The following is a 10,705-nucleotide window of genomic DNA, read 5'->3' as shown; positions in this document are numbered from 1 at the left end:
TGGAGTACAATTCACACAGGTCAGAATTAAAAATAAGGCTAGGGAGATGGAGAGAGACATATGTATAAAGAAAATTTTAAAACCAATGGGGTAAATGAAAGAGTGAGAAGAAATAAAAAATAGGAAAGGGGAGCTAAATAGAGGGAGGCACAAAAGAAAGTTTGAAAAGCAATGGGGTACAGAGCAGAGGGAGGTATTAAAAAATAGGCTCAGGGAGCCAGATGGGGGGGACATAGAAATGAAATTTAAAAAGTAATGTGGTACAAGGCAGTGCAGAAAAACTAAAAATAGGGAGAGGGAGACTGTTAGAGAGAGACAGAGAAAAAAATTAAAAGGCAACGGGGTACTGGGCAGAGTTGGCAGAAGAACAACAAGTTTTCGGGAGCCATACAGGTAGGTGGGCAGGCGGAGAGGGAGGCAGAGAAAGGGAGGCAGGCAGACATCTGGAGAAGGGTGGCAGAGATGGGCCAGGATGCAGAGGAAAGGACGTGCAACTCACCGCAGCTCCTGGTGCTGGCAGGAGACCTTCACCACCCCGACGCTTCTCTGTCTGCCTCTGCCCCTTCCTCTTCTGCAGTGCCGCCTGCCCGACCCTCACCCACTCAGCAGCACACAGCAGAGGTCTTGATGCTCCTCATCCGCAAGGCTTCCTCAGTACTTGGTGGCTTCACGCATGTAGCCGACAGAGGCCAGGCACAGCTTGGAGGGATCCTTCGTCAGCACAGGAACTGCCTGTTCCTTGCTGGAGGCAGCTGCCTGTGCAGGACCCCTTGGATTCCCTCCTCAGCCAGTTCCCCTTCCTCAGCTCCCTCAGGCAGCCATGCCCAGGCAGCCCCCTCTCCAGCTAGAGCCCCTTCACACAGCAGGGCCAGCCCCATCCTCAGCCTCACTGGCCACACCTGGGGCTGCCCCAGCTCCAGCCCCAGCTGGGGCCCATCGGGACAGGGGCCATTGCCAAAGCCCCACAGCACATCACCCCCTCCCTGCTCCTGTCCACAGCCAGGAGCTCTGCACCCAGGGGCTGCAAACACAGCCAGGGGCACAGAGGAGGCAGGAAAAGTTTGTTCCTTAAAGCACATAAGAAATCCCGGCAGTGAGCTGGCTACAAGGCTCAGTGCCCAAAGGCAGCAGGACGAGAGGGAGAAAAGGGAAGAGAAAAGACAGAGGGACATAGAGGTGTGGGACAGGGAAGCCAGAAAACAGGATGCTGCAAACAAGAGAGGGACGAGGAGCAGGACAACTGTGTAGACAGAGGAGAGCGGAGAGATTGCACAAAAAAACAGGGTCAGAGAGATGGAGGAATAAATAAGAGAGACAGGGAGCAGGAGAGGGAGGCAGAAGGGACCAGCAGGACAACAAGACAGAGAAAAGACAAGGGACAGGGAAAAACTCTACAGTGAAAGGGGAAAAGAAACATAGGCAAGAAATAAAAGATAGAAACAGGGACCGAGATAGAGGTAGACATAGACAGAAAATTTCAAAAGGCGACAGGGTACCATAGGCGAGAACTAACAAATGGGGACAGGGAGATAGAAAAAGGGAGATGGAGAAAGAAAATGTAAAAAGTGACAGGGTACCCGAACAGAGAGGGAAGAATTAAGACTTAGAGTCAGGGAGATGGATAGAGGGAGACGTGGGAAGGAAATTTTGAAAGTGACAGGATACAAGAATCATACACAAGAATTAAAAAACAGGTACACCGAGCTGCATAGAGGGAGACGTAGGAAGAAAATCTGAAAAGCGACTGGGTTCAAGAAACATATGCAAGAATTAAAAAAATAGGGATGGAGAGGTAGAAAGAAATTTCAAAAGCAATGGGCTATAAGAAACATAGCAAGAATTAAAAATAGGGACAGGGAGTCTGATAGAAGGAAACTGGTGGGGTGACCTTGGCTGCCCACCAAGCCGTTCTATCACTCCCCCTTCTCAACAAGACGAGGAGAAAATACAACAAAAAAGCTTGTGGGTCGAGATAAGGACAAAGAGATCACTCACCGATTACTGTCACAGGCAAAACAGACTCAACTTGGGGAAATTAATTTATTGTCAATCAAAATCAGAGTAGGATCAATGAGAAATAAGAACAAATCTGAAAAACACCTTCCCCCACCCCTCTCTTTTTTTTTTCCTGGGCTCATCTTCACTCTTGACTTCTCCACCTCCTCCCCCCGAGCAGCACAGGGGGACGGGGAGCAGGGGTTGCAGTCAGTTCATCACATGTTGTCTCTGCTGCTCCTTCCTCCTCATGCTCCTCTTCTGCTCCAGTGTGGGGTCCCTCCCATGGGGCCACAGGTCCTGCCAGCAGACCTGCTCCAGCATGGGCTCCTCTCCACGGGCCACAGCTGCTGACAGGAGCCTGCTCCAGCATGGGCTCTCCCTGGAGTCACAGCTTTCTTCAGGCACATCCACCTGCTCCAGTGTGGGGTCCTCCACGGGCCGCAGGTGGATGTCTGCTCCACCACGGACCTCCATGGGCTGCAGGGGAACAACCTGCCTCGCCATGGTCTTCACCACAGGCTGCAGGGGAATCTCTGCTCTGGTGCCTGGAGCACCGCCTCCCTCTCCTTCTTCACTGACCTGGGTGAACAGCAGGGCTGTTTCACACTCGCATTTTCTCTATTACAGCTTCTGCGCAGCATTTTTCAGCCCTTCTTAAATATGTCATCACAGAGGCGCTACCAGCGTTGCTGATGGGCTCAGCTTTGACCAGCCACAGATCTGTCTTGGAACTGGCTGTGCCCAACATGGGGGCAACTCCTGGTGTCTTCTCACAGAAGCCACCCCTGCAGCCCCTGCCCGCCCCCACCCCAGCTAACAAAACCTTGCTGCGTAAAGCCGACACAGCAGCGATCGGCTACAGGGCAGAGCGAGAGGCAGAGGGGAAAAAAAACCATAGCGATGGGCTACAGGCCAGAGAAGAGGAAGGCACAGGGAACCAGACAGAGAGAGACGGAGAAAAACAAAGAAGAGTGATGGCCCACAGGGCAGAGAGGGAGGAATTAAAAAGGGGGACAGTGAGGTGGACAGAGAGAGACTGAGGTTTTTGTTTGGTTGGTTTGTTTTTTTCAAAACGAGCTAAAGAGGAGAGACAGAGGAATTAAAGAATAGGGACAGGGAGCCAGACAGAGAGAGAACAATAAAGACAAAAATGGGCTATGGGACAGAGAGGGAAGACATTAAAACATTGGGACAGGGACCTGGAACAAGAGAATATAAGGAAGAAAAAGCATATCTAGAATACAGGGCAGAGAGAGAGGAATTTAGAAATAGGGACATGGAGCCAGACAGAGAGAATTGGGGGGCGGGAATTGTGAAGGGCTAAAGGGCAGATGGGGACGAATTAAAAAGAATTGGGATAGGAAGACAGACAGATAGATGGAGAAAGACAAAAATAGCGATGGGCTGCAGGACAGAGACAGAGGATGAAAAAAAGAGGACAGGGAACACGACAGAAGCATATATAGAGAAAAAGAACGTGGAGAGGCAGAACGACAGAGAAAGAGGGGACTCGGGAGAATGAGAGAGGGAGAGGTACAGGGAAGTGAAAAAAATGACAGCAGTGAGAGAAATAGAAGGGAGGGGACGGGATGCAGAAGGGCGACACAGCCCCAAGGGTCCAGGACTCACCGCAGCTCCCGCTGTCAGAGGTGCTGGGAGAATTTGACTGTTCGGACGCGTCTTTCTCTGTCTCCCTTTCTCTCCCCTCCTTTCCTCCTCTGTAGCTCCAGTCACTTGACTGTCATCCACCTAGAAGAATAGATTGCTGTCTTACAGCTCTTACAGTATGAGGCTTCCCAGATACGTAGCCTCACACGAGCATGGCCGTACTGTGCTTTTGGTTACGCATACAGACCCTGCCGCGCACGTTGGTGATCGGATCTGCTGAGGACTACGCTGAGAGGGATCCTTCCTCACCCAGAGAGGCAGGCTGTCCCCTGTCTGCATCTGGAGGCTGCTGCCGGCTGGATCCCTTTATTTTATTCTTCAGATGCTTTACTTTTTTCTGGCCTCTCCAGCTTCAGCCCCGGCAGCTCCTGTCCACAGCCGTAAGCGCTCCAGCTGTCCCTTGTTCGCCCATGCCGCTCGGAGAATGAGGCCAAAGGCAACCCACCAAACCTGAGCCAGATGCAGTCCACAACGTCCCCGCAGAGGAACCCACAACTGAGGCCTCAGCGCTGCCTCTGGGAGAGGGAAAGAGCAAGCAACTGTTATCCACAGGGATTACTGGGGCTCCCCTCAGGCAGGAACCCCTTCTTCTGCAGGAGCTTCTGGAGACGCCGCTCTTTCCCAAACTGATGCTAACGGCACCTGCATTGATGGAGAATAAAGCTATTCAGGGGGCGGCTTGCTGCCGTGAGGACAGGGTTTGGGAGCAGTCCGTGGCTACGGGACAGGCTTCAGGGAGGTGCTGGAGCTGGGGGCAGCTGCATGGGTGAGCGGGGCTGGAGGAGTTTTGTTGAGTTGGGGAGGCACCCAGCGCCTTTTCCAGGGGGTGGGAAGGCCTCCAGGTACCCAGAGGGTGGGGGCAGCCATCTCCTGCCCCTCTTCCTGCTTCCTCTCCACCAGCTCTCAGAAAATCCCTGGGAACGACCCTTATGGGGCCCAACTCCAAGTGACCTGCAGCCTGTTGCACCGGTGGGTTGGGAACATCCTTGCAGCTTGTTGGCACTCTCAGGCAGGCATGCCCCAGCAGCACCATCCCCTGGGCTGCAGCCCTGTGATACAGAGGGGCCATCCCATCAGCCTCACTGGCCCCCCGGGGCTCCTCCAGCCCAGCTGACAGCTGCAGCCATGGCCCTTACACCCACGAGGTAACCTGCTCCCTGGACTGGGTGACAGCCACTCACCAAGTACAAAGGACTAAAAACACAGCCATGAGTGCAAATGAGACAGTGAGTGTTTATTCGTTAATGTCTGTAAGTCCCGGGAGTAAGTCTGCTAGCAGCAGATACAGAGAACAAAAATACAGCGATGGGGAGCAGGACAGAGGAACAGAAAGAGAAAAATAAAATGAGGGAGAAGGACTGAGGAGCAAAGAAAGAAACAGGTACAGGGAAAAGGCCAGTGAGATGGAGAAATCAATAAAAAAGGGAAGAGGAGCCCTGCAGGGACATGGCAGAAGAAAAACAGCGTCAGGGAGCAGGACAGAGGAAAGAGAGAGAAAATGATGAGCAGGGAGCAGAACAGACGGATCGAGAGCAAAATTGAATGAGGGGAATAAAGAAGGTGGGAGGGAGAGAAAGAGACAGGGAACAAGCCAGAGGGATTGAGGGGGAAAAAAAGACACACAGAGATGAGGACAAAGAGATGGAGACAGATTAAACAGTGATGGACTGCAGGATGAGAAAAAAGGCCAGGGATCAGGACAGAGGGGAATAATGGGACAGCGAGCTGGGCAGGGGGATATAGCGAGAAATGACGGGACAAGCAGTGGTATGGAGATACACAGACAAAAGTTAGGGGAGGATGGAGGACAGAGAGAATAAGAGAAAAGAGACAGGGAGCGGGGCAGAGATGGAGAAAGAAACATTAGAGAGAGAGAGAGGAGGAGAGTGACGGGACCGAGGCAGAGAGAGGGAGAAAGAAAAAAAAGATAGTGATGGGGAGCAGGCCAGAGGGACGAGGAAAGACAGGAGGAAGGACAGAGGGATATAGAAAACAGGTGAGGGACAGGGAGCCAGAAAGCTGGATACTGCGAAAGAAAGAGGGACAGGGAGCAGGACACCGGGATAGAGAGACAATGAGAGCAACAGAGAGAATGACAGAGAGATGGAGCACGAGAAAAAAACAGAGATAGAGAGCGGGACAGACAGATGAAGCAATAAATAGGGACAGGGAGCAGGACAGAGCGGGGAGGGAGAGAGAGGGACAGGTAAGATAACAGATAATTGGAGAAAGAAAGGAAAGGGAACAGCACAGAGGGTCACAGCAAAAAAGAGAGGGATGGCAGAAAGAGAAAAATAAGACGAGGGAGAAGGACTGAGGAGCAGAGAGAAAAAGGTACAGGGAAAAGGACAGAGACGGAGAAAACAAAGAAAGACCGGAGGCAGAACGAAGGCAAAGATCGACGAGGACAGGGAGCAGGACAAAGGGGTGGAAAAGGAAAAAACAGTGATGGCAGCAGGATAGAGGAAGAGAGAGAAAAAGAGCAAGAAGAGCAAGGGAAGAGAATGACAGAAGGATGTAGAGAGAAAGACTGGGACACGTAAAAGGGGGGTTGGGGGACACACATCGGAAGGGTAGAAAGAAAAGAGAGGATGGGGAGCAAGACAGTGTGATAGAGACAGAAGGGGAGAGGGAGTGGGTTGCAAGGATACAGAAAAGCAGAGGTACAGGGAAGAGGAAAGAATGACAGAGAGAGAAAGGGGAGGGTGGGGAGCAGGAGAGAGAGATGGAGAAAGAAACAACAGGGACAAGGACAGGGACAGAGGGGTAGAGAGGCAAAGAGAGGAACAGGGACCAGGACACTGGGATATAAACAGAGAGGGACAAGGAGCGGGACACAAGATTGCAGAGAGAGAGGTACAGGGAAGTGACAGAGAGAAAAAGAGCGGGGCAGGGAGCAGGTCAGAGAGCTGGAGAAAGAAAAAACACTGCTGAGGAGAAGGACAGGAGGATAGAGCCGAAAGAGATGAATGGGAAGCAGGGCAGTGGGATGCAGACAGCAAAAATAATGATAGGGAACAGGACAGAGGAATCGACAGAGAAGTAAGGGACAGGGAGCAGGACAGAGGAACGGAAGGAAAAAATACTGATGAGCAACAGGACAAAGGGACACAGAGAAAAAGAAGGGGGGAAAAGGAAGGAGGGGGAGAGAGAGAAAGATGGGGATAGAGCACGGGAGTTGGAGAGACAAAAAGCAGGACAAGGGACTGGGGGCAGGGCGGGGGAACCAGATGCAGATTAAGACAAAGAGACAGAGAAGGAAAAAAAAATGACGATGGGCTGGTGGACAGAGATGAGCAAGAAAAAGTAGGGCCAGAGTAGGGAAGAGAGGAAGGAAAAAAGGGACAGCTGGCTGGGCAGGAGGATATAACTAGAAACAATGAGACAGGCAGCGGGACAGAGGGATAAAGGCAGAATAACCAGGGAGAGGAAGCAGGATAGATGGACAGTGGGAGGAAAAAGGGGCAGGGAGCAGGACTGAGAGGCGGAGAAAGAAGCGTTAGGGGCAGAGGGATAGAGAGTGCAAAATACAGGTTAGAGGAAGGACAGAGGGACAGAGAGAGAACGAGAGGCACAGAACCCAGATGGAGAGTGGGAGAAAGAAAAACCAGTGACAAGCAGCAGGCCAGAGGCAGGGGGGAAGGACAGGAGGAAGGAAAGAGGGATACAGAAAACAAGTGAGGGACAGGGAGCAAGAAAATGGGATACAGAGAAAAAGAGAGGGATGGGGAGCAGGACACTGGGATAGAAAGCAAGTGAGAGCAACAGGGAGAATGACAGAGAGATGAAGTCAGAGGAAAAACAGAGACTGAAAGCAGGACAGAGAAATGGAAAAGGAAAATTAGGGATGAGGAGAGTGGAGAGACAATGAGGATGCAAGGATAACGATAGAGAAAGAGGGAGGGAGAGAGGGAAGGAGGGATGGTGAGCGGCACAGCAGGATGGAGAAAGAAAGAGAGCGATGGGGAGCGGGGCAGAGAAATGGAGAAAGAAAATACAGTGATGGAGAGCAGGACAGAGGACTAGAAAGAGAAAAATAAGACAAGGGAGAAGACCGAGGAGCAGAGAGAGAGAGAAAGGTAGAAAGAAAAGGTCAGAAAGGTAGAAAAATCAAGAAAAATAGGAACGAGGAGCCCTGCAGAGAGATGGAGCAAGAAAGCGTAGGGTCAGTGAGCAGGAAAGAGTGATAGAGAGATGGCGGGGGGGAAGGAGAGGAAGAAGAAAGGAGGGTCAAAGACGGTGACAGGGTGCAGGGCATACAGAGAGAGAAAAAGGACAGGAAAGAGGACAAAGGGATTGAGAAATAAAGAATGGGTCAGATCTGTACAAATAGACCAAGAAGGGGGGCGGGGGGAAACCAGCAATGGGCTAGAGAACAGAGACAGAGGCAGAGAAAAAAGGGCCAGGGAGCAAGACAGAGGAGAGAAAGGAAAAAAGGGAGAGCCGGCTGGACAGGGAGGTATAGCAAGAAACAAATGGACAGGCAGCAGGACAGAGAAATAAAGACAGAAAAGATAGGACAGGAAGCAGGACAAAGAGACAGTGAGAGGAAACAAGCGGCAGGGAGCAGGACAGAGGTGGACAAAGAAGCACTGAGGCAGAAGGATAGAAAGAGAAAAAAGAAAGAAGCATGGGGGATGATAGAGAGAGGATAAAGATGGACAAGGAGCAGGGGACAGATTGTCAGAGAAAGACAGGGACAGGGAGCAGGACAAGGTGATACAGAGAGAGGGAAAAAAAGGGACAGGGAGGCAGGACAAAGTGAAAGACAGGCAAAAATAAGAGACAGGGAGCAGGACAGAGATGGAGGGGAAAAGCCTAGGATGGGCAGCAGGACAGATAGACAGAAAAGGGAAAAAAAAGCACTGGGCTGCAGGACAGAGATGGAGTGAGAAAAAATAGTGACACGGAGCAGGACAGAGTGACAGAGAACAAAAAAAACAGACAGAACAGGACAGAGAAATAGGGGGAAGACAAGGAGAAGGACAGAGAAACAAAGAGAGAGTGAGAAGGATAGGGAGCAGGATAGAGAGATGGAGCAAGAAAGGAAAAAAGGACAGGAGGCAGAAAAAAGGGAAAGAGAGACAAGGACAGGGAGCAGGACAAAGCGGTGGAAGAGGAAAAAAATAGTGATGGGCTGCAGGACAGAGATGGAGGAATTAAAAAATAGACACAGGGAGCATGACAGAATGACAGAGAGAGAAAAAAGGGACAGAGAGCAGGACAGCACTGGACAAAAAAAAAACAACTGCGATGGGCAGTGGGAGAGAGAGACGGAGAAAGAAAAAAATACTGAGGAAGAGAGAAAGGAAAGAAGAGCCAGCTAGCTGGACGGGGCAATACAGTTAGAAAGGATGGGAGAGGGAATGGGACAGAGAGAGACAGACAGAAAATATAGCGAAAGGAAGCAGGGCAAAGGGACAGCAAAAGAAAAAAAAAAGGGACAGGGATCTGGACAGAGATGGAGAAAAAAGCAGCGGGGCAGAGGAAAAGAGACAGAAAGAGCGACAGGGAGCAGGGCAGAGAAAGAAAAATCAGGGCAGCGGCAGGATGGAGATGGAGAAAAAAACCTGGGATGGTCAACAGGACAGAGAGGAGTAAGAATATGGGCAGGGAGCGGGACAAAGGGATATAGCGAGAAACAACGGGACAGGAAGCAAGACAGAGCGACAGACAAGAATAAAGACAACGAGAGAGAGAGAAAGACAGAGACCGTGAAAAGCACAGGGGATTGGAGAAAGAAAGAAAGGTATTAGAAGCCCTGCAGAGACATGGAGGATGGAAAAAAAAAGGGGCAGAGAACAGCACAAAGGGTCAGAGAAAGTAAGAGAGGAACAGGAAGGAGGACGGGGACAGTGAGATACAGAATGGAAAAAAAACCAGCGACAGCGAGCAAGACAAAGGGATAGAGAGAGAAAGAGAAGGAAGGAGAGAGAGAGAAAGAGAAGGCAGGGACACAGAGTGGCATGTACAAGCACAGAGAGGAAAAGAACACCAAGGAACAGGCCAGAGAAATTGTGGGGAAAAAAGAGACGGATGCAGCTCAGGACAAAGAGATGGAAAAGGAAAAAAAAGTGATGGGCTGCAGGACAGAGACGAAGGATGACAAAAAGGAAGGAGAGAGAACAGGACAAAAACGCAGGGAGAAAAAGAAAAGGGAGCGGTAGAACAAGAGAGAGAAAGGGAGAGAGGAAGAGGGAGCAGGACAGAAGAATAGAGAGTAGAGGAGAGGTACAGGGAAGCAAAGAAAATCACAGCAGCGTGGGAAAGAGAGGGGGCCAGGGGAGGGACAGGGAGGGACTGGGACACAGAGGAGGGGCGACAGGGCCCCAAGGGCCCAGGACTCACCGCAGCTCTCGCTCTCGGTGCTGCCAGGAGAATTTGCCAGTTCAGACACTTCTTTCTCCTGCTCTCCTCCCTTCCTCTTCTGTAACTCCGGTCGCTTGGATGTCCTCCACCTAAGAGAATACGTGGGTGTCTCACAGTTCTTACGAGGCGAAGCTTCCTAGACACGCAGCCTCGCTCAGTCGCGCACTACATGGCCGTACCACGCTTTGGGTTACGCATACAGACCCCGCAGTGCACACTGGCGGTCTGGCCTGCTGCGGACTACAAAGAGGGATCCTTCCTCACCCAGAGAGGCAGGCTTTCTCTTGCCTGCAGCGGGAGGCAGCTGCTGGCTGGATGGCCTTTGATTTCTTCTTCTTTACCTTTCTCTGGCCTCTCCAGCCGCAGCAGCTCCTATCCACAGGCAGTAAGTGCTCCAACTATCCCTTTTCACCCCCACGCCGCGAGGAGAGTGAGGCCAGGCAGAGACAAGCCACGCAAGCCTGAGGTGGGTGCAGCCAATGGCATCCCCAGGGGAGGAACGGGCAACTGCATCCTCGGTGTGGCCTCTGGGAGAGGGAAGAAAGAAGCAGCGACCGTTATTATTGTAGCTTGCCCCTGGCCGGAGCCCCTCCTTCCGCAGGGGCTTCTGGAGATGCATCGAGGGCCAGCTTGCCACTGTCACGACAGGGCTTGGGGGTGGCCTGGGGCT

The 10,705-nt window shown here is 51.7% G+C and overlaps 1 long non-coding RNA gene across 1 annotated transcript; it reads right to left on the bottom strand.

Moving 5' to 3' along the window:
* Positions 1 to 3,700: 3,700 nt before the first annotated feature.
* Positions 3,701 to 10,174, bottom strand: LOC127019637 (uncharacterized). Its single transcript, XR_007766954.1, has 3 exons — positions 10,015 to 10,174; positions 4,117 to 4,181; positions 3,701 to 3,747 (listed from the first exon to the last, which is right to left on the bottom strand). It is a non-coding gene; the product is annotated as an uncharacterized LOC127019637 (long non-coding RNA).
* Positions 10,175 to 10,705: the final 531 nt, after the last annotated feature.

This window comes from Gymnogyps californianus, chromosome 9 (assembly GCF_018139145.2).
Source record: "Gymnogyps californianus isolate 813 chromosome 9, ASM1813914v2, whole genome shotgun sequence".
NCBI lineage: Eukaryota > Metazoa > Chordata > Aves > Accipitriformes > Cathartidae > Gymnogyps > Gymnogyps californianus.
This window is presented reverse-complemented; position numbering and strand designations above follow the sequence as displayed.